The sequence below is a fragment of the Platalea leucorodia genome (genome assembly GCF_965183815.1).
Source record: "Platalea leucorodia genome assembly, chromosome: W".
NCBI classification, from domain to species: Eukaryota; Metazoa; Chordata; class Aves; order Pelecaniformes; family Threskiornithidae; genus Platalea; species Platalea leucorodia.
In genome coordinates, this window is record NC_138859.1 from 12,480,065 (window position 1) to 12,499,542 (window position 19,478).

The 19,478-nt window shown below is 39.5% G+C and overlaps 1 pseudogene across 1 annotated transcript; it reads right to left on the bottom strand.

The window, feature by feature from the left end:
- Positions 1-1,296: 1,296 nt before the first annotated feature.
- Positions 1,297-19,250, bottom strand: LOC309601743 (betaine--homocysteine S-methyltransferase 1-like; annotated as a pseudogene). The gene is made up of 8 exons: positions 19,212-19,250; positions 15,049-15,181; positions 10,140-10,258; positions 7,954-8,145; positions 7,209-7,355; positions 5,546-5,728; positions 1,777-2,005; positions 1,297-1,496 (listed from the first exon to the last, which is right to left on the bottom strand). The product of its transcript is annotated as a betaine--homocysteine S-methyltransferase 1-like (transcript).
- Positions 19,251-19,478: the final 228 nt, after the last annotated feature.

Consider the following 19,478-nt stretch of genomic DNA (forward strand, 5'->3'; position numbering starts at 1 on the left):
ATAATGAAATAAGCTTATACATAAAAAGTAGCCCAACAAAAGCTTTCAACACTCTAACTTCAAGAATCATATTTTTCATAAAAGTAGTGGCTTTAATGTAGAATGGGTGGGAATGGGATTCTAGAGAGAAATCTGAAAGTTGTGTGGTAATTCACAAAAATTAACTATGGAAACGTGTCCTTTATGGTTTCCAAGTGTAGTGATATCCTTTGTAAGAAAACGCTTCTCAACAAATTCAGCGTACAGATGTCCTTGGGTTTTCTTAACTTAGGTGGATTAATCTATTTCCTAACAGGGTTTTTCATCTCTTCTTATAGCTAATTTTCTCTAGACTGAATCAATCAGCTTAAACAGAATCATGGAATGTTTTACTACGCTTATATACGGGAGTTATATTTTAGGAAGCTTCAGTTTTAAATGCTATTTTGAGATAACCAAGTGTTTCAAGTGAGATATCCAGAAATCAGCTGGATCATTTGAAAATTACAGTGGTTTACTGGAGATACGTTATTCTGTTTGAGCTTCATGATTTAAGGTGTGAAGATAATACAATACTATTCCATCATATTACTTTTAATTTATTTGACTTTTCAAAATTTCAGAATAATCTCTTAACCGTTTTAGTCTCCAGAGAAGTAAATCTTGTGTACGTGGTACCCTGAGACAAAAACAGTGAGTTATTTACCTGTCATTTTTCTTTCCTAAAAGTTCTCTGAACCTTTCTCCTGCATGTAAGAAATTCCTGCAAGAGCTCATTCTCATTTTCCTTATCTTTTGATTCCATTTATAAGATGCATTTTTCTAGTTTACTTTTATTCTCTTGAAGTCAAGAAAGTGGCTACAGATAACTGTGTGTCTGAAGCATTGGCAGCTTGTGTGTCCCTGAAGTAGCCTTCAACAAATCCTGAGGAAATTCCTACATAATCCCAAACTGAAAACAGACTCAGGAGTGGAAGTCCATGGATACTGTATTTATAGATGGCTTTTTCTCTTTTCACAGGTGAGTTGAGTCAATTATTACTTTCCACGTATTTCTGTGTCTACCCAGTTGATGGCACCTAGCTAACAAGAAGCTCAGTTGTTATGAGAATCCAAAACTCCTTCTGACTGTGTCTTCTCTAAACTATTCGTCCAGAGAAAGATTTTATTATCAGTTTGACATATTAATCTGTAATCACATTATTTTTGCATTTTGTCTCTTTCATTAGATGTTAACTGATAAATCAACGGGGCACTCATCTTCACAGATTTTTCTTGTGAAGCATGAGATGGTCTGTAGATAAATCATTCTAACATTTAGACAACTGCAGTGGATTGGAACAACTGTTTCCGAAAGAGCTCTTTCAGCTGTTGTTCACTTGTTGCTTCTTTCTGTTGCATCAGCTCTCTGGTTCCTTTGGTTACCCCCCCCCCCCCAGCCATCTGGCTTTGAGACTGAAGGACAATATGGCCTGCCTGAAGCAGGCCTCAGATTCTCCCAGTATTCTCTTCTTGCCCTAAAGAAAGAAAAGGAAATATTACAAAACTTTCATTACTTTCACATTAATTCAGACCAAATGTTCATTTTGAAGAGGGATGAGAATTTTTGTAGCTCTCCTACTGCCCCTTTGCCCCTTTTACTGCTCCCAGATCAAATTTAATTCTTCAAAATTATTAACACAGAATGTTTACGGTTATATTTAGACCTCCATATTGGTTAAGCTAGTCTGCTGCATGGACCAATGTAAGCCTTTATAAGGAGGGTGCTGGTGTGCTTTCCAGTTCAGATATACATACCTTGCTCTGACCCAGGGTTTGGTATGCATGCTCAGGTTATTGCCCCAGCTGCCATGTTTCTCAGAAGCTTCTCGCAAAAATCCTCTTTCAGGAGCCAGCTCCTCAGCTATTGCTCGGATGTGATATGGCTCAAATCCACAGCAGCCTCCAATGAAATGAATTCCTAAATCATAGGCCTTTCTTGCATATTTTTGAACATCCCATCTAGTTACAATTCTTGGCTCCAGACCTGCAAAGACATTCATATCTTAAATTTTCACCATGCTCCAGTTCACCGCATTTTTTTGTAAGAAATCACATTATTGAGACACTTGCACACTATTTGCAAAACTGGTTGTAGATGTAGATGTTTGAGCTGTCTGAGCTAGAATTAATAATGCAAACTTTCAGGAGTCTAGCTTTTAGATTCTGTTATGCTTTGCTGAGCTATGCTTGTTGTAAGCTGCTTTGGCTTTGAAAAACAGCACCTAATATCTTCTGAGACTGATCAAGCCCTAAGTCACATGCTTGCCATTCTGCCAGAGTTCTTAGCTGAAGTACTGGAGCACTTTCAATGTTATGCCCACAAGTCCAAAGAGTTCTTAATGAACAATCAATATCTGGGAAATCTGATTACAGTACTCTAATCTGTGAAAGGAGAAGGTATCATCAGCCTACCTGCAACAGGAATAAGCCTGCTTGTTATTCCTCAGGAATGCTTACTACACTTTTTTCCATGACCAGCTAATGGCAGGCAGTTGTTTCGCTGACAGCTGGGATCTGTAGCTATTTCTTAGCCCATCCCTTACTTAGTTATAAGCCCATCCATAAGCAGTTTGCTGCCTCAAGCCACTTCCTTGTGGAAAGTTCTGTGTGTAGATGACTTAGGATGGCTAAGATGCAACCTTTCTTTTGAACCCCTCTTCGTGTTGCAGGTTGTGGTAAGCAGAGCGGAGGGACGCCAGAGCTGAGAGGAAAGACGTGTGGAAGGAAAGGAACAGAAAGTGAGAAGAACAAGGAAAAGCACACCTGAAAGGGAAGGAGGCACAGGAGTTGCAGAACTGGAAAGAAAAGACCAGGGACTGGAGAAGAAACTTGAAGGAATAAAAATACAGGAATAAAGGAATAAAAATCCTCCCACTTCTTTATGCACATCTGCAGGAGATGAATCAGCTTGGTTATGAGGAGAGTGCAGCATGATGTCTGGGCACTGAACATTCCTCTAGGCAAAGAAGCCGTGGTGAGGTAGTAAGGTTCCAGCACCACAGCAGAAGTAGGATTCTTCTTCCTACATCCTGTCCCAGAAATGCCTAATATGCAAGAAGGTGATGCAAAGCAGATCTGCTCAAAGTCCAGTGAGTAGTTAAAGAGACAGATTCAGAAAATAAAAAACAGAAGGGAAAAAAATGAAATGGTCTTAAACAGAAAATTATTGGTCTCAGAGGGAAAGACTGGACAACGGAAAAATAGATGGTCTAATATCAGAAGGAAAACCAGATTAAGCTATCTTAGAAAGCTGTTTAAATAAAAGTTTGTGTACAGTCCTGCAGATGTGAGAGAAAGCATCAGAAGCATCAATTCATGATTTCCTTGTCTCTCATATATCATTAAAAAGCTAATGCAAAATTGATACAAAACGATCAACAGTAAGAATGCAGCATCTTGCACTCAATTTATACCCGTATAAGCAACTAAACTCCAGGAGAACAGTATAGGGTGTTTCCCTGTCTTCTCCGTCACCCACCCTGTCACAATCAGTCCTTGTGTTTCAGGAGCATAAGGACAGCACCAACCTAACAGCTCTGAAGAAACATGGATAGACTCCGCCATAAGAACTGGCCACACATGGTGAAACATGGTGATTGAAAACAAGCAGTATGCTATGAAAAGAAGTTGCCACATAGATCACGTTTTGTGGGGTTTTCTTCCCCCCTCCCAAAAATGACTAACATTCTATTTTCCGTGCCTGTCAATGTACAGTATTTTTCTTGGCTTTATTCAGAATTAAATATCTCTAGCTTAACAGTTTATGTTATCATTTACAGTAAAAAGATATTGAAATTTTCATCAACTTCTGATGAGAAGATTGTAATGTGCGCCTAGATTTAGCCCCTCTGTACGTCTACTCTTGAGATAACTGGGTATGCTTTGACTGACCAGGACTTTTCTGTCTAAAACATTGTCCTTGCTTAACTGGTGACATTTGAGAGCAATTGCAGTAACACAGAAGGGAAAACACAGAAAACTGGAAAAAGTTCTAAAGATAAATAAATACTGCTGGTATCTAGATGCTGGAGTTTGCCAATACAACATAGCCAATGCTTTTCTAGAAACTGAGATCTTGTTGGCCTGTACAGAGGTTATGTACACTTCAAATACCTAAATGCCTCTTTGTGCATATTGCCTTCCACAAAAAGCAGAGTCAACTGGGTCAGTTTAACAATGATTTACCAAACTACTTCTCTGCCATCAAGTGATCAGTTGCTCCTTCTGGGTAGTGCAAACATTCACAGAACCAGGCTTCTCCAATTGACTCATGAAATTTCTGAAAACTGACATCTCATACAGTTTGCTTATAACATACAAACCAAGAACCATAACAAACCAAAGAGTGAATCCTTCAATTAACTTGATTACTTACTGCATCTGTTCTATCATTTTTGCTTGCAATCAGAGGAGTTATACGAAGGAATGAATAGGATAAATGAGTTCCTGACACTTTTAAACATCCCAGAGTATTTTCAGAACCCAGACATGTTGTTATTATCTAATGAATGCCTCAGGCTCATGCTTTATTCTTTTTCCTTCATTTACGTAGAGAGGACTTTTAAAATAAAATATCTTCCTGAAAATCACATCCATATCTTTTTTTTTTTCCTAAAAATTCAAGTTTCAGTTGTTTTAATACCTTATTTTATAGGCTGATCTTGAAAAGAAGAATGTATGATATCTGAAAATGAAGGCATTTTTCTAATCAATTTTAAAATGTTTAGGCTGCTTTTTTCCTCTTATCTTAAGAGGATGTGACCTTCTACATCCCAGGTGGGAATAAGCCCTAAATACACAAGCCTTATATACACATAAAGTGGCTGAATCTTTCGGTCTTTTGGGTAGAATTTCTGCTGAGCATAAGAGTGATGAATCCATCTCCAAACTGCTAATCCATTTGTAAGCAACATCAAAGAACATATTCCCTCTTCTGCTTTCTCTCTAATCTCACTTATCTTAGACAGTTACACTTGCAAGACTGAACCATTATGAGTGCAAGAATCATGCACCTATACTAATGATCCAGCTCTGCATATGCATTATACATTAAATCCCTATGCAGGTAAACATTATAGGGCTCATGGGCTAGACGTCACAACCGAGAATGCTGGGGAGCTCCAGTCCAAAGGCATTTAAAGTCTGGGTTGTTTTTAGTGTATTTGCTCTTGTTAATTTCTTTGGACTATTTTACAGCTGTCCTGAACAAGGTTCTATAGCACAAGAAAAAAAAAAACAACATTTTTTTTTAATTGATTTAGGTTGTGGCACTTTAACTGTTTTCATCATAATTTCACTTTCAGTCACATGCTGTGATACATGCTGTGATACTGCTGAAATACTCTCATTATCTGGATGATCTTTAACCCAATCCATCTATGCAGAATGCCAGACAGGATAATTGAGACTGATCCTATTGTACAGGAGGATGCCTTGCAGTTTCAGCTTTGCTAAAAGCTAGGGGAAAAAAAGGAACAGACAGTAAATAAATTAAAAAAAAAAAAAAAAGATACCCTTGTCTTACCAAAGGGAAATTCTGGAAGGTCAATAAATCCTTGCTTCCCACAATCAGGTGTATGGAAAGCAAGTGGTTGGGACATCAGGTGAGCTTTCAGTTTAGCAGCGTGCAAGCCCTCTTTCATCAGTCTCACAGTTTCCAGGGAGGTATCTGGGTCAAAATGGCAGTTGACTCCAACAATAGAAGCACCTAGGAGGAGGAAAATAAATAAGTTCAAGTCACATCTCCCTAGGAAGTGGGAGGTGAAAGTTCTTAGCCACAGCACTCCATAAGCAGAGCAGTCCATCTGTACACCAGCACTATGAACACAAGCGTCCTGGTTTCAGCTGGGATAGAGCTAATTTCCTTCCTAGTAGCTGGCATAGTGCTGTGTTTTGGATTTAGGATGAGAATAATGTTGATAACACACTGATGTTTTAGTTGCTGCTAAGTAGTGCTTACACTAGTCAAGGACTTTTCAGCTTCCCATGCTCTGCCAGGTGCACAAGAAGCTGGGAAGGGGCACAGCCAGGACAGCTGACCCACACTGGCCAAAGGGCTATTCCGTACCATATGACGTCATGCTCAGTATATAAGCTGGGGGAGTTGGCCGGGGGGCAGGGATCGCTGCTCGGGGACAGGCTGGGCATTGGTCAGCAGGTGGTGAGCAATTGCATTGTGCATCACTTGTTTTGTATATTCTTTTATGATGATGATGATGATGATGATGATGATGATGATGATGATTTTCTCTTCCTGCTGTCCTATTAAACTGTCTTTATCTCAACCCACAGGTTTTACTTTTTTTTTCAGTTCTCTCCCCCATCCCACCAGGAAGGGGAGGAGGGTGAGCGAGTGACTGTGTGGTGCTTAGTTGCCGACTGAGGTTAAACCACGACAACAAGGTAGTTGGATTAGAGCCAGCCTCAACTCTCCTGAGGCTGATCATTCCATTTACATCTCAGTTGCACTCTTTACCTTCCTGATGAGGAATCACATCTCCCACCCTCATGCAGTTGCTTTTCTCATCAGTGCTCAATCAGTGAAGACTGATTATGTACAGCCACATATACAAATAGCTAACAGGTTCCTAACACAGGTTCTGCCTTTGGATTTCAACTCTTAACTCCAAAGGAAAAGAGTAGTTCAGAACAGATATAATAAAACCCCTGTATGGTCGGTCCATCATGCCCCTGATTAATTCCTTCTGCCCTTCCCTTTGTCCTGCAGAAAACACAGCATTTGATAGGCAATAAGATTAATTTTTTCATTCTCTTATTCTCTCATCCTGGATTTGAACTGTGCTCCACACATTTCTAAAAACATGAGCAGAGAATCAAAGGCGGCTTTGGATTCTGCTTATGTTTCATAATCCTGAGCCCAGAATTTGGGGCTGGGTCTGTAATCAACTTTGAATAGTTTTAGGATTTTGTTCTACTCAGTATCAGCTGCCTGTGGCTATTGCTCCCAATACCATCCTGGTTAATAAGGATTTTATAGCTGCATTTTCATACTTTTTTTTACAAGACTGCTCTAGTAAAGTACACATAGAAACTCTTCCACAGGCTCAAAACTTTCATCAAATATAATTGGGAAGCTATCTACTTGAGATACACATCCATTTATCTCAATGATTAAGGACTTAACTTTGTTCCATACTTTTAAAGTGCAGATTAAAACAGATTCTTACCAGCCTTTACCAGTCGGACAGCACATTGTCCGGGGGGCACGCCATGCATGTCTCCTTCTGGACAATGCACATTGTAGCTGCAACTGGCTTCCTAGATTCTTTTAGGACTTCAACAGCCCAGACAGCTTCTTCAACATGTTCAAAATACTGAAAGAAATTAAAAGTGGACTACTTTCGTTTCTTGGAGATGAAACATAAACACATTAATCCAGACCCCAAATTCACCAGCAATACAATGACTTGATTCTTTTCTGATTTACACTAACAGAATTCAGTTGAGTTCACTGACCACACAGTTAAAAAAGGATTTTAAAAAGTCAGAAGGAAAACTAAATCCAAAATAAAAAGATACTCATGTTTCAGAATAAGAATGCCCATACAGGGGGTTAATCAGGGATTTATCCCTGAAGAACTATTTTCATCTAGAAAAGTCACCATAGGTTGGTTACTTACGGAGTACAGGAGGAAACAGGAACTAATCAAGATCACATTAATCTATCCTCTTTGTACTGGTACAGAATTTGACTTGACTGAGATGATAGAAATTTAGGGTTCAAGGTCCTATTCTAGGACGCTTGCAGATACTGCTGTGCATTTAGAAAACATCTGATTCTACTGGAATAAAAGTATAACAGAAAATTTTAAAGAAGGAAGCAATATATACTTGTATTCCCTAAAGTAGACTAGACATCTTAAAGTTAACACACTGTGCCAGCTGAAGGCATGTACTTTTTTACAGATTTACCTCTGCAATTAGGAAGTCAACATTCTTCTTCATAAAGCCATCTAGTTGCTTTCGAAAGGCTGCTTTAACCTCTGCTTTATCCTTGCAGCTTAAGTATGATGGTGTTTGACTGAGTCCTCCAGCCACTAAAGCATCACCTTCATTAGCCACTTCTCTTGCAATGTCACAAGCAGCTTCATTCACTTTCTGGCACTATATGAATATAGATTACATCATTTTTACCTGGTCAGAGATATGCATGTAATTTCAGAGCACAAAAAGGACAAAAGAGTTCTTCATATTCATTTATAATTTAAATGTATTTTTCTATAATATTGATTAGGAAGATCAGCATTTTTCAAAAAAATAACAAACATTAAGAAACAGATTTCTTGCAACTTATAAGTTATCATATTATCAAACACTAATACAAAAACATATTACCTTTAATACATCTTACACAAATAGTCTATAAAAAAGCAAATATTTGGTGTGAAGCAGAATTTTTTTTTCCTCTTAGAAAATAAGTTAGTTAGTTACACTTAAGTGTCTGCTTCTATTCTGAGATTTTGTGGATGGAAAAAAAAAGTAGTAATTTCAATTGATTTTTCATTCTATTTCTTAATGTATTATTTTAGTATTTTGATAATTTTCAAAATTTAAGCTATGATATGATATAGAGTCATTTAAGGCACTTTTAAAAGGATGTCATTAATTACCTGATGTTAAAGTTACCAATTTAAGAATAGCAAAGGGAAACTTATCACTATATATGATTAATTAATCACCTAGACTGAAAGACACATTCCCTGTATACCCAAACCAGGATGACTAGAACAGCTTGTGAAAGAGGTTAAGCTGGGAAAAAAAGATTTTTGGAAAAGAATCATTATTTGGGATAGATAACAAGGACTGATTAGAGCAGGTTTCTTTGTGGCCCATGGGCTACTTAGAATCTACATAGGTTTCTCTCAGCTGAAGTTTTCCATGGCTGCCTCAAAACATCCAGATGATTTTTAAGGCTATTGCTGACAGAGTGTCTTCCATTTGCACTTCTGCTCAGGTACGTGTTTGGGAACACCAGGAGCTGGAGCCATAAACCAGTTAGAGCCTGGAGGAAACTGCTTCTAGAACTGGCAGCAAATCAAGCTTGAAAGTTTTGCTGCAATGCATTCCAGTTTCCAGTTGCTTTCCCAACCCCTCTTATCATTTTTCGTTGCAGCATGGCTAGTTCCAGAGGCACTATGTTTCTGGGATATCACTTCAGACATTTCGATGTTGCATCTATTGAATGTAAAGGTACAGCATTTCAGATAAATTTGGTCATATGACATTTTAATGTCTTAACCTCTTAATTAAGCCTCAAGTGTTTCCCTAGTGTCCAGATTGTTCTAGTTTCTGACTTGGGATATCTTCACATAAATATATTCCTTCCTCTCTGCGCCCTGGAGAATCTTCTCTATTTTCCAGAGGCTGAAATAATAGACAATAGGACCAAAGGGGAAAAGATCAGAGAAAACACCCAACGACAAATCTTCTAGTCTCAAAGGAACTATCTAGAAATGTTTGTGCCAGAAGTCCCAGTGGAGATGGGGCCTGCATCTAGTGAAGGCACCCAACATCCTACAACTCCTCTGTGTAGGGGGTAAGAAAACACCAACACAGTACTTCTGTTACTGTACCAGATTACCCTTACACATGAGAAGGGGAATACTGACCACAGTGTATACCTTGGATTTTTTAGTTGATATTTTATTGAAGACATGGTCCTAAAAAAACATTCAGTTCTTATTAGCAAGTCATTATTCTCCAGGATTCTTCACCATTTTTGCAGTTGATTTGTTTCTCTGGATGCTAAAGCATTTCTTTTTTTACAATTGATTTTGCTCTCTGTGCATTTAGTCCTCCCTATACTTTGTATGAAAACTCCAGTAAACTATCTCCTCAGATGGGAAAAATAAGATGTGGGCATCCTTTTTCCTCTCTTCATCTTTGCCCCATTTTGTTATTTTTTTTTTTTCTTTCCCCTTTAACCTTGTCTTTCTTACTATTCCAAATTCTGAAATTGCACCATCTCATTCTTTGGTCCTCAAATATAACCAAAACTGTTATGACAAACTGTGAAAATACTTGATAATTCTTTCTATTAAACCTTTTGAAATGAATACACTTATTTCATATCTCCATCAAAATAGTATTTTACTCACACTTATTTCCTCAGCTACATAATTGCCCCTGTTCTCTAGTTTGTCCTCACTGGCATAAAATGTGAATGCCTGCAGAACATTGGATCCAGCTCTGAGGAATTCCCGGTGAAGCTGACAAACTGCAAAGAATTAAAAGAGACAAAGAAGAGATGTTTGGTACAGTTATTACTATTATTATCCCAAAACTAAATGTTTATTGAATTAATGTTACTGTAAAAGAAGTGATACTGTGTTTACTAGAAGAGCCATTATGAGGGAGTAGAAGCAGTACCCCAGTCTGTGTAGAATTCCTTTCTTCCCACTCTTAGAACATTAGGTAGAAAACTTCCTTCTTAGTTATTCTCTGCTAAGAATGACTGAAGATTTCTATATTTAGTTCATCAGTAGATTCAGATGCTCACGTACCCAAGAGTCGGGCCACTGAAGAACATCAAAACAACCAGCAGGTGGATCGGGCTGCTAAGATTGAAGTGGCTCAGGTGGATCTGGACTGGCAACATGAGGGTGGATTGTTTATAGCTCGGTGGGCCCATGACACCTCAGGCCATCAAGGAAGAGATGCAACAGACAAATGGGCTCGCGATCGAGGGCTGGACCTGACCATGGACGCTATTGCACAGGTTATCCATGAATGCGAAACATGCACTGCAATGTGTACCTCAAGGGGATTTGATTTTGGGTGAAAATAGCCAATGAACTGAATGGTATGATGTTAATTGCTATATAATACTGTATGTCATCACTTCTATGGTGGCTATATGCTATATCAACAGAATCACAGTAAGAATCACCCAGATTAATGAAGAATGAACTTTGATGGAACCGAGCAAAGTGCAGCGGTGATAGAACCATAACTGGCTTCAGCATGCAACAACCCAACACCACACACCATCTCTCCTGCCCTATAGGACTGTTATGAGAGATGAAGCCCAAAGTCATGGACCGAATGAACTCAACGGACATTTTAGAGGGATGGCCCATGGACTAAGGGAATGATATCTGTGTGTACATATCAAAAGACTGGAAAAGTGGTGGTGATTAATTGGAATGTATTGGAAAGGATAGGACCTGGGCATGACATAGATGGTATAGAATAAGGGGTGGATACTGTCCTGGTTTCAGCTGGGATAGAGCTAATTTTCTTCCTAGTAGCTGGCATAGTGCTGTGTTTTGGATTTAGGATGAGAATAATGTTGATAACACACTGATGTTTTAGTTGCTGCTAAGTAGGGCTTACACTAGTCAAGGACTTTTCAGCTTCCCATGCTCTGCCAGGTGCACAAGAAGCTGGGAGGGGGCACAGCCAGGACAGCTGACCCACACTGGCCAAAGGGCTATTCCGTACCATATGACGTCATGCTCAGTATATAAACTGGGGAGAGTTGGCCGGGGGGCAGGGATCGCTGCTCGGGGACTGGCTGGGCATCGGTCAGTGGGTGGTGAGCAGTTGCATCATGCATTACTTGCTTTAATAATAATATTATTATTACTACTATTTTATTTCAGTTATTAAACTGTTCTTATCTCAACCCATGAGTTTTCTCACTTCCACTCTTCCGATTCTCTCCCCCACCCCATCAGGGAGAAGGGAGGGAGCGAGCAGCTGTGTGGTTCTTAGTTGGTGGCTGGGGCTAAACCACAACAACCCACAAAACAATAATTATAATAATTTCTAGAACACTACTTATCATGTAAAACAGAGTTAAACGCTCAACAGCTTATAGCAAATACAGGAATAATTTATTCCCTAGATATTGTATAGAGACATGAGAACACTGCAGTTTCTATGGCAGATGTTTGGAAAAGCTTTCCTGAAGTCTTGGTTCATCATACCTCATTGTCTACAGACAATCTGTGTCATTAGGGAAACATGTTAATGTGTCACGAGAATAAAATTACTGCCTTCAGCTACAACAAACACAGCATTCTATGCCAGAGAAGCTCAAACGGTAGTCTGAGTTGCTAGAGTCAATCTGCACACACAGAAGCACATCTGCTTTCAGTGAAGGAACAGTGTGGTGTCCCTTGCTTTTCTCTACTAGTACAGTATTTCATTTCTAATTACAGCCTTGGGTAACCACACTGTGATTTAACACAGCAGTCACAAAGAACTATCCAGGAACATAGATTCTAGCAGAGCTACAATTCAAAGAGTCCCTGGAATTTGCCTGAACTATCGGGATCAAATTTCAGTTTTACAGCCTTTACACAGTCAAAACATTCCTAGTGCAGAGAGTATTCTTTTTCCTACATCATTAAAACAGGCTACTGAGCCCAACTAAAAGGACTGTCTCTGTATGTTTCTAGTGTTCTGTAGTTTGTTTTTCTATTCGCCCCCATGAAAAATCATTGATGAACACTAGTCAGGAAATGTGAAAAGGAAAAAATAATCTACAAATATTTTCACAAATGCTTTATGACATTTCCATAATAAACTAGATTTATTTACCCCCATGGTTAGTGCTCTTTAAATATGGTTCCTGCATTCCTAGAAGAATGTTTGGGATTTGTGTGAATAAGGATGGAGACATTGGTAGGCAAATGAAACATAATCTAACACGTATGAATAAGGAACTTTATATCCCAAACTATCAGGTATGTGAACAGCAGACTCTTGAATGGGTCTGCATTTGGAGGGAAAGAATAGCATTATAAGTAAAGTATCAGCCTGAATCTCATTCAATCCCAGGCAAATCATTTTTACCACTAGAATACACTTAGTATTATCAAGCCCACAGTAGTCTGCATGATGCTATCAAAAACCCAAACCACTCTAATTTACTTCTTGTGTGACTTCTAGCATGTTACTGAAGCTATGTTTTCTTCCACTATTTGAGAAATGAGGTAACAGCCACATATGAGGCTAAACAATTATTAAATTTGATGCATTTTAGGAGTCAGACATACAACACCGAGTTTTCATTTCAATCTACCATGAGTTGGACATTTCACAAAAGACACAGACTTAAGCTAACAGCAGATGGGGGCAGTAAGTGCATATGCATATTGCTCAGTACAGAGCAGTAGCTCAGATACCTGATCTGGCTCAGAAGAAATATTTAGATCTCATTTCTAAACTTGTCAGTCTGGCAAAACTTCTCCTCCCTTGTAACGGAGATAATGGCCTTCAACTCACTTTTTTTTTTTTTTTCTTTCTTTTTTTTTTTTTTTCCCTCCATCATTCCTTGCTGCAATCTCAGAACCTCCCTCATTCCTTACAAAGACAAGAAAGGCCGGTAGTTGTATGGTTTTTTACACCAGCTGGCTCAGACAGTTGGTCCTTCTGTTCTTTACACCTGCTTTCAAAATAACATGACCCTTGAGCATGCAGGAGCAAAGAGCAATAACAGAGGGGAGGCAGCACACTGCACTGAAAGAAATGAACACATTTCCAGTTAAGGGTGTATTTATAAATAGCCTACAAAGGGCTTATAAAAGTGTTATGTTACAGACATGAGCAATATGTTCTAGCAAATCAGTAGGGGGCTAACCTATGACTACTGATCACTTGTTTAAAACAAATCTGTGTGCCAATTTAGCCTATTTAAGCCATCTGCAACTGCCTCTATGTAAGGTAATGTCTTGCATTCCCCATGGACCGAGACCTACACTTCCTGAGAAGGCATGTGGAGAGGGTCAAAGACTTTTGTGGTACAAAAGAAATAAGCAAAGGGGAAACAAAGAGCATGGTATAAGCGCTACGATTTGTAAGATGGAATGCGCAGGGGCAGAAAAAGGTACAGGTGGAGAGAAAGAGAGAGGTGATAGGATGTATTTTTGGGAGATGAGGTTCAACAAATTAGGTCATCACCCTTTAAACCTTTGCTGGAGCACTGCATTATCTAAGGCTGTCCATGACCCTAAGTTAGGCATGCTACACAAAGTAACACTTGAAGGCTGAGAAGGATTAGGGGAAAAAATAGGTAAGGTGTACAAAGCAATGTAATAGAGAGGGCTAAGATCTCTATTTCTCCTTCTCCTCTTCTTCCTTCTTCCCCCTTTATAGAGGAAAAAGACTAATTTGGAAGGACATACACTTAAGACAGAACAAAGAAAATTTTTTTCCCAGGACATTCTGAATTAGCTTGTGGGATTAACTGCACATGATATTACTAGGGCAAATGCTTTATTGTAATGAAGCATACATAAATAGATAATAGCACCTGCTTTTGCACTATTTATGCTAAACACTATAATCTTTATGCTGTAAGGCATAGAATGATTGCTCATTTTGCCCCCCTCCACTGTAGACAGTCACTCCATTAAATGGGATAGGCAGAAGTTGAGTTAACACCCTTGGCACAGCAACTGATGCAATTTTATTGCAATTCTTAGGTTCTTATGAGGTTTATCAATCCTCATTTCACAGTGGAGCCAGATACATTAAATACTCCTCTTCCATTCCATTGTTTATTAAAAGCTGCCGTTTTCCTGAAGGAATTAATAAACAAACTGTATTCATTTATAATGGTCAGAACACAACAAAACAGATAGTTAACTGCAGAATTTTTTGTCACAAGATGTTGTGAAGGATAAACTTGATATCAGCTCAAGGACAGACTGGACATGTCCATGAGAGAGAAATCACTGAATGTTATTAAATACAAAGATACCATATCTGTGTCAAAAAGTCCCTGGGTTACAAATTACTGAAGACTGGGAAAGCATTCTGGAGAGGTATCACTATATGTTTGCACTACTCATATTCTTTCCCAACCAACTGCTTTTGACCAGTGTTAGAGCAAGAATAAGGGGTACGATGATTAGGGGGTCTATAGATTCTTAGACTATTCTTAACAGTGTGTAATTCTACATTGTCAAGCAACCCACTACAGGTTCCTATATATTTATTATTTATCCAACCATGTTTACCTTCACTATAGAATCACCATTTCCCAGTAAAACTGACCTGCTTCTGGGTGTTCTACCGTTGCTTCGGGAGTCCAAGGCCTAGCTTTTACATACCCCCTCTTTTCAAGAGCAAAGACGAATCCTCCATCTCCAATCACAAATTCTCCAGCATCTAAACGCTCTAGAATACCCTGCAGAAAGCAGGAAGAAAGGTTAATAATTACAGTTCTTCAGTTTTGTGGGCTTCCTTTGTTGACATTTCCTGTATTTGCAAAGCAGATATAATTATTTGTGGGCTACCAGAAACATCTTTGCCATAATAATAAGAAGTAATCCATTTCCTTCTTGAAATTCTCTTTAAAGAATAGTAGGTGATCTGTTTTACAACATAAGGCGTTAATATATGCATATATATTACATAAGACTTTTAATTATTCAGTTTATTGTATTCCAGAGATATAGTCCCCAGAACTAGAAGTCAATGGTCTAATTCCATTCCTATGAAAGTAAAACACAGTCTCAAATTCTCCTGTAAAATATATGTGAAACTTTTTAAAATGAAACACTAGTATCACTGACCTCTTCATTAGCTCATTTGCTCTTTAGCTACAAATGCCATCATGACAGAGCCTCAGCACAAGTAGCTTGTGACACAAGATGGCACAACAAGCATCAAAAAAAGTAAGCATGTAACATTTTCCTAGCAAATAAGACACATCTCAGAATGCTGGCCTCCATTTTCTGACAGACTTTTCACTGGCCTGGGTTTCCTTACCTAGACTTACAAAATGAAAGAAAATCCTGCTTCTTTTGCACAGCCCAGAAATGTTTTAAGATGCCAAATTACAAACCTTACAGCACCCTGTGATTAACCTTGCTTCTGCCTTGAACTCTACACTAACACAAGGAAAGTGGTAATTATTTTTTTTTTGTAAAATGAAAAACATGAATACAAAATATATTGATTGCACCTAATACATATTATTTTTTGTATTCCTTTCATTGCTTCATTGGATTGTTCAAATTTTCAAAAAAGTACCTTGCTGTTATACTAAATAGTACTAAATTCTGCCAGTAGATTACAAACATAATTCTATTTGACTTTAAAAAGTGGATTAATGCAGACCCATTACATTAACAAAGGTAGTGGGTACAGAAAAAGATTTTAAAAAATCAAAGGTAAGACTGAAATTGCTGTCCATAGTTATCTTTTCCTGATGGCCTACTAGCGTTTCAGTAGATGAAATTTGAGGGAGTAGGGGAAAAAAAAGCACCTTGCGGACATAGAGTTGAGTGTGTTTTTTTGTGTTGAGAGGAAGGGTTTTTTAACAATTAGCCTCCAACCTTTAGTAGATTATCTTTCTTGATAATTTCTCCTTCATTAATTCAATTATCTCACACCATACATCCAGGAAAGAAAAACACTTATAACATCTCAGCACTGCCCTTTAGGCAGCATGAGAGTATGCCTTTCCAACAAGAAGGTGCACTGTGCCAACTATGCCAGTTCCAGTACCAAGCATAGCAGTGTAAGGCTACTTGGAGGCCACAAAGCCTGGCTGAGAGGGTCGGCGTTTTTGGCCCAGGCACTGACATAGCAGCAAGGTGATGGGGCTTCTCTGCACAGTGTTGCTGTGCAGATATATGAGCTAGGCCAAGTGTTGGCTTGCAGATGTCTGCATCACATTCCATTGCACATTCTGGACTTTCCAAAATATTGACGTAATTAACTTTACAACGTTAAGAAAAAGTGCAAGCTTTTATCTTTATTTCAGCAGGACCAGGGCAAAACTCAATCTACAATACTCAGTCTCCAAAACTCAGTAATTTTCAATAAGTCTACAAGTCGTGCCTGTCTATTAGGGCAATTCTGTTGTAAGTGTAAATGTCAGGAGGCTTTGTAAAGATTGTGTTTGCAATTAACTAATTTGCAGTTGTAACAGAATGCCTCAAATGGGGCCAGAGAAAGGCACCCAAGGGATCACTGGTTGAGTCCCTGCTTCCTCTGCCTGCCAAGGAATCTTTTACAGACAGAGCCTGCTTCAGAAGTTTAATATGCAGAGAACAGGAGTGCAGAGGGGAAAACAAAAAAAAAAAATCTTAAATGTATAAGCAACCTCAGTTGTTGCTTGTTAACTGAAGATTACATTACAATAGATACATGTTGACACAATATATAGATATATTTAAATGCACTACAATCAACAGGTTTTTTTTTTCAAGTCCCTTCTAGGATTTAACAGCAGTTTCCCTTCACAGTTCTAGCTTTTTTAAACTGCACTTTAAAATAATCTTCACTTTTGACACACAGAAGCAACATAAGCCATGACTGAATAGATTGTGGTATCTTAATATATAATATATTGTGATATATTAAACCTAGCATCAGGGCATCTAATAGCAGGTGACATAACTATAAAGCACAAAGTGCTTAAACTTACTTTGTCAGTTCAGATTGGCTCAAAATGGAAATAACTTTTTTGCAGACTTTATTATAGGTCTGATATCATCTCTTCACACCATTTTTACTTTATCTATACTGGATAAAATACCATTGGTTCAAACAGCATATAGCTAGCATGAGTTCAGCATCAACATTGTTTTGTTCTGCCCCAGAGAACTACAACTGTGCCCAATCCAGATCAAAATTGTACTGTCAAGTGATCCAGTAGTACACAGATCTGGTATTAAATAACAAGAAATAGTATCTGTAAAAAGCTAACCAGGGCTTTTTTGAGCCATCTTTTCACTGCTTCACTTTTGCTACCATGAACAAAGTTGCACCACAGTCCATACATCTATCCACGGAAGGAGTGCAAATGACTGTATGAAGATATTCCCCCAACCAACTTTAAGAATGTAACCGAACCATATAAGTGAAAAGCCTGCTTGGTCTACCTATATCCTATCTTTCCATCGGTGGAAAGAAAAAAGCATCTCAAAATAACTATTCAGATCTTAAGTGAGCCCTCAAGAAAGGCTTATCTCTGTCCATTGCCTGTAGGAGAACCTAGGGCAATTGCCTTCTGCTAGGTGTCTGAAGTTAGGTGGCATGTGCCAAAAAATAAGCAGCAGAACAAATACCTCCTCACCTCCTTCCTTTATAACTGAGCTACCTGAAAGGCATAGAGTTCATAGACTTCTTCCCATATCCTTCTGTTCTCTTACTCTAGACTTATATGCTACATATAAAACCAAATAAAAACAGTTCTGAGTAAGAAGTGTCCAGTGTCCTACTAATAATACTGTCCTTCCAAACAGAAGGTAGAATACATGATTCCACTGACCCTCCCAAGCAGCACTGCAGGGTAGCAGTACTGGTATATGTCAGAGAGTCTGATTTAGATATTGCTCAAATGTTTATCTTGATGGCCAGAATGGCTGATGCCTGAATAACCTTTTATACTGGCTTATTTCTTTAGCTAAATGAGAGTGCGAAGGGCATGCATATATTGGAGACTGCACTCCTATTACAAACACTGTTGGTATTCAGTCATATAAATAAAGGGAAGAGCAATTTGGGGCTTTTAGAGTTGTCAGGACGCTGGAGACAGGAATCCCATCCAATGAAGGTTTATGCTTACAATATTTACAATTTTAATGTGTTGTGAGCACTGCTTAGTTTGCATATCAAATAATATTAAGCAAAATGGTTTTGAACTTTGGTGGCTTCAATCTATGTGTTGAGAGAAATCAAGATTCTGTGAGCTGTTACAGCATTAAGTTGAATCTAATCTATCTATCTCATAACAGTGTCCAAATGTCTTTAATGGTTTGATGCTGAATAGGTATAGTTATTATTACGTCTTTACTTTAGCTTTTCACAATATGCCCTTACCCGCAGAAATACCGAGTACCTTACTTGGAGGTTAAGTGCGGTTTGCGGGTTGTGCCAGTTTTGCAGCGGCTCCCCAGGAAAGCCTCCGGGCAGGACCCCGAGGGGGCGGGAGAGGCGGCCGGGTACAGCGGAGCCCCAGCCCGACCCAGAGTCGAGCTCTGCCCTGTGCCGCTGGGAAGCTCCCGCCGCTCCCCGCCTGCGCGCCTCGCAGCACCGGCGCGAGGCTGCCTCTGCCCTACCGCGTGGTCCCGCTAGGGCAGCGCCCGCACCGCGGCAGGGGCACCCCTCCCAGCGCCCGCCGCTGCCCCCACGCCGGACAGGGGAACGGGCCCGCCGAGAGCAGGGGACCGGGGCCGAGCAGGGGAGGGAGGTGGGGGAATTATCCTTTTGCCCTGTTTCGTGGTCTTCCTGATCGGCAGCATTTTCCTCGCCAAAGGACGCTGGCTACCTGAGACTACCCAGACGACTCGGCACGAAGCAGAAGATAACCCGAGCGCTCAGCCCGCACTTTTATAACGCGGGGAGGAGGCGGGCCGCGGTGAGCAGCGCTGCGAGCGACACCCCCGGCCGGCCCGGCCCCTGCCTCCGCGGGGCGCCCTGGCACGGCCCGGGACTGACCCGCCCCCTCCCGCCACCGCCCCCGCCTGGCT